Source organism: Cynara cardunculus (assembly GCF_001531365.2).
Source record: "Cynara cardunculus var. scolymus isolate 2C chromosome LG 14, CcrdV1, whole genome shotgun sequence".
Taxonomy (NCBI): Eukaryota; Viridiplantae; Streptophyta; class Magnoliopsida; order Asterales; family Asteraceae; genus Cynara; species Cynara cardunculus.
Genome location: NC_037541.1, coordinates 1,922,769 through 1,927,853, shown reverse-complemented (window position 1 = coordinate 1,927,853; position 5,085 = coordinate 1,922,769).

Genomic DNA, 5,085 nt, shown 5'->3' with positions numbered 1-5,085 from the left:
GATTATGGCTACTCAGTCAACAAGATCCCCATCCTCTGTGATTCAAAGAGTTTTATTGCTATATCAGCCAATCCTGTGCAACATTCAAAAACAAAGCATATCGACATAAGGTACCACTTCTTAAAACATCATGTAGAAGAAGGTAATGTTGAATTATACTTCGTAAAATCTGAATTTCAATTGGCTGATCTTTTTACAAAAGCCCTTGATGAGAAAAGGTTTAATTTTCTTGTTGAGAAAATAGGAATGGCATGTCCAGAGTTCTAGATGTTGGAAGTCTTATTGTTTATTCTTTTTGTATAAAAGTTTTTCTTTGAATAATCTCCTTTTGTATATAGTTTTTTCTTTTAATAATATTTTTTTATGTATATAGCTTTAATTTTTTGATTAACCTTCACTTGATTTCATAGTTAACAGGCTTTATCTTGCAAAGACTTGCAAGGTTTAAGGGGGAGTATGTGCTTAAAAATAATAAAACCTTTTGAAGAAAAAAATGTTTTTTTTTCAATCACAGAAGTCTTTTCACAGATCCTCTATGATAGCTCTCAGAGGCTCTTTGAACGGACTCCCTGTCGATACTTCTTCTTAGGATTTTAAATGGTTTTTAGTTCGAGGGGGAGCCATGGAAGCTGGCTCATAGGGGGAGTTTTGAAATGAAAATCAAACCTCAGAAGGTGCCAAAACTTTTGAAGTACCTTGTTTCCAGAGGTCAACTCATCCGAACCTCTAACGCTTCTATCAGAGGCTCTGTGGGTTTGAACTGAGCAAGTACTCATCTCTCTGAGGATTTTCAAACCGTTTGGGTAAATAAAGGTGTAACATGCTAGAAGACCCTGCACATATCACAGAGGCTCTGTTACCCTTAGGCCTATGACAGAACTCTCTTATAGTTCTCTATTATTGATATGGTGCACATGGTTATGTTGATAAGTGTTAAAGCATATCACGCGCGTGTCAGAAACGGGGGCGCACATCATCAATCGCGCGTCTTCCCAACATCGCGTGTCATAGTTTTGATTCGTCACACCCTATAGCCACTCATCACGTTATTTCTCCCAACAAACGGTTCGCTTTCAAATCCCTCACTATAAATACTCCTTTCCCCCCAAAACGTAAACCTTTACAATATCCTTCTTCTCCGACGAACCTGCAATATTTCGAGCTTCACTAAAAAACCTGCAACTATGTCTTCATCTTCAGCCTCCGCTCAATCTGTTAATGTCTCAAGCGACAACGAGGTAACCCAATCCCAAGCCCTAACTTCTCACGCTCTATCATTTGTTTAAAATCGATACGAGAAAGTAGTTCTAGTCAAGAAACCCAATAATTATTTCTTCGCCCCATCTTCAAAAGGTTTCCCTAAATTCACCTATCCCCTCATTGAAATTCTCCGTAACCATCCTTTGTATTATGCTCTTTCAGCCACCAAACCTACACCTGAAACTTATATCACTCAATTCCTACTAAGCTCATATATTACTACCTTGGACAACTCTGGATTAAGCATTGTTGGTTATGCTTCTCACCCAATCAACAAATCTCTAGTGCCAATGGAACTTAATGTGAATACCCTTCGAACAGCCATGCACCTACCCTCCTTGGAATCTCTCAATTTGGATGCTTTCACCCCAACCCCAACAGACGATGAACTAATTCAATTTCTTGAATTTCATTTCCTACGCTGCCAAGACTAAAATTGTGAAAAGGACTCAGTTCAAACGAAAAGGCCTTCCCCCAATCTGGAATACTCTATTCTCGATAGTGAACTGCTATCTAACAGGGAAGGTCGGCAGTCATGACCAAACCTCTCATGCCATGATTTCCATTGTGTATGGAATATATTTCAACCTGCCTCTTGACTACGCACAGCTCATCTTCGAAGACATGGTGGATTTAATCAAGAAGAAGTGCGCTACACAGAGGGGTGAGAAGTCAAAAGTAAAGGCGCAAGAGAAGGCCAAAGAGGACCTCAATCATCCAAACCTTATCTTACAGAGGTTCTTTGGTCTGGTGTTTGGGGAAATGCTAGCAGAGAAGCTGCCATCTGCAGAACCAAATGTGAGGCTGTATCCGTTGAAAGAGTTCCATCCCACAGAGCCTAAGCTAGGGTACAGAAGCCCCAGACCTCTATCGAAAGCCATGCTCAAATACCTTAGCCATGGAGATAGGAAAGAGTACAKACGTGGATACAGGAGGCCAGAGCCGGTCCCTGAAACCCCTCCATGCATAGGTATCCCATTAGGTGAGAAAGTACAAAAAATGAGAGTAGAGGGAAGAAGGGAGGAGCCAGCAGAGGCTATAGAGGTGAGTGAGGAAAGACCTAGAGTCGTAAGTCCCCCACCTAAGAAGACTAAGAAGACTCAGAAGGGTGTCGACTCTTCTGAGAAAAAGAAAGGGAAGAAGAGACCCGCAGAAGAAGAGGGTCCAAGTAGTCCTCTGCAAAAGCCTAAGAAGAAGAAATCAAAGAAGGCCCAACCCGCAGAGGTTGTGGTCACAGAGGCTGTGATAAAAGAAAGCCCTGCAGAGGCTGCTCCAAAGTGCAGAAGGTTGCGCAAGGTGGTTCACGAGGAGTCACCAACAGAGTAGATTCAAGATGTTATCTTCCAAATTCAACAGGAGTTTAAAGTGCCTACGAAAGTAGTTGATTTAGGGACAGAGGTCGTATTAGACGACGAAGAGGAAGAGTTGGAGATAGAAGAGGGAGTAAAAGATGCCGAAGACACACATCCTAGCCCCCCTCCTAGTGCAACCTACGTTTCTAGGGACCCTGTTCTAGAGGGATCCCCTATTGAAAAAGGCGTGCACACGCTGAGCCCAACCTAAGCTAACCTCGCAGAGGACATTCTTTCGTCCTCTGTCGAATGCACTGCCAGGGAACCACAACATACTCCAACATCTTCTCAAAAGGATACTATTTTAAAATAAGAGTCCAATCGCCCACGGACTCGTCACAACCCATAGAGGCATCCGTTGCCTCTCCACACTTGAGTGACCAACCAAAGTATGCTTCAGAGGCATATGCGAGAGTCACAGAGACTGAGTGTCTAGAACACCCAAAGTCCACACTCGATCCCTCTGTCGAGTTAGGCTCTGAACCTACTAGGCAAGATATCGACAGAACACTGGTAGGCTCTCCAAAAGGAGATGTTCGGAGATCAGGTGGAAGTCCCCGAGCTGACTTCGAAAAACCAGTCGCTGAGGGCACCTCACACTCCGAGGCTACTAGGTCACCATGTGTTGGTGATCTAGGTTCCAAGGATGCCTATGTGACGAAGGGGGAGTTAGAAACCTTCGCCACAGCGGTATTCCAGAGGTTGGACGAGTTGAAAAGCTTGTTCACCTCTCAACCATCGACATAGGCGTTTGCTCCAATCACAGAGGCTCTGAAGGAGTTGACATCTACAACTTCAGAACTCAAGGCGACTCTTTCAGCCCTTCAGAGCTCTGTCCTTCATAAAGACGACCTCACAGAAGCCTTCAACGCTCTGTCTCTCAACCCTTCCTCAATCCAAAAGCTGAAGACAGAGTTATCAGAGGTAGGCGCTCAGTTTGCTGCTGATTTCATCTCCGCCGGCTACACAAACTATTCAGCCTTCAAGGATAAGATCAAGCAGATGTTCTCCTCTGCAGTCACCTATGGAGTTGATACCAAATCCTCCAGGGCAAAATCAACCATCTAGCCACTCGTAGAGAGCTAGACGCAATGGTTGAAGCCCTAGGAGATATCGTGCGCAAATATACAAACCAACTCCTCAAAGAAGCCCGAGCTTCCAACCAATCAATAAGAGACTGCACTACAAAGCTCGTCAAAGAGGATGACACACTCAGAAGCGAAATCTATCGCAGCCTCTCTAAAATTAACTGGGCCTCGGAGATCGACATAAACAACGCTTCTATAAATGCTGAGTTGGTGATCGAGAAAATGAAGAAGGCGGCTATCAGGATTCTGAAGCGATTAAAGAAGACTCCCCTTACTACTTGCAAGGCAGAAGCCACTAAAATCCATGACGCTCAAGGAGGTGATGACCATGATCGTCATGAGGGGGAGAAGAAGACAGAGGAGCCAAAGAAGACAACCTCTGTCAGACCACTAAAAATAGTGGACACTGCAGCTACCCTGTTCTCAAAAGATAAATCTCCAGAGCCTAAGGGGAAAGGCAAGGGTAAAGTTGTAGAGGAGTCGCCACAGAAGGGGTCAAGCTCTGAGACACCAGAGAAGATAAATGAAGAAGAGTATGACGACCCAGAACTCGTTCAAGCGTTAAAGGCGTCTTTGGCAGAGGCACAAGCAAGAAAGGGCAGAGCCCGCATCCCCAGAACTGGAGAAGGCTCTTCCTCCAAAATGGCGAAAGAGGAAACGTCCACGGGTACGTTCGACGCTCTGGTAGGAACTGTCAAGCCAATCCTACCAGAGGGGTCCACCCAGAGGTCGATACTAGAAGAAGAAGAAACCAGAATACCAGAATCTGCCACAGTGGGAAGCGTTACTGAGATCCTTGAATCGATGAGCAAAATTCCCACGCATCAAGTGCGCACAGAGCCTGTAACCACTGTGGAGGAGATTCTGCTTTGGCGTTACTCTGCCATGGACACAGAGCCCCCTTACGATCCAGAGCTTACAGGAATGCCTTCTACCGCTGCAAAGTTCCACTTCTCAAAGCTCACAAGGCCACACGAGCAAGTCTTCTCAGAGCACGTGATAACTTCTCTTGAAACAATATCTCCAAGGACTATGCTAAAGAAAACCATGTTTTATGCTCAATATATGGTGAAGAGGGATGACGGCAACCTCTACACATTCACAGATGCTGACCTCCACAACCTCTGTGTATTTGACCTTATCTTCTTGCACAAAATTCTTAACAAGTACATGGAGAGGAGGTCAAGCTATTCGACTTCCCTCAGAAGGCTGATCGAAGTAATGCACGCTCAAGTAAAATACTACAGCCAGAAGGACTTCGATATCGCGATGAGGTTGGCCCAAACATATTTGAAGATTTCCCCTCCGAAGAACAGGCCAAGTTGGTTACTTAGATGTCATCCCAACACCATTGTCCAAAATCCCATCTTTGGGTTTGTTTTCCT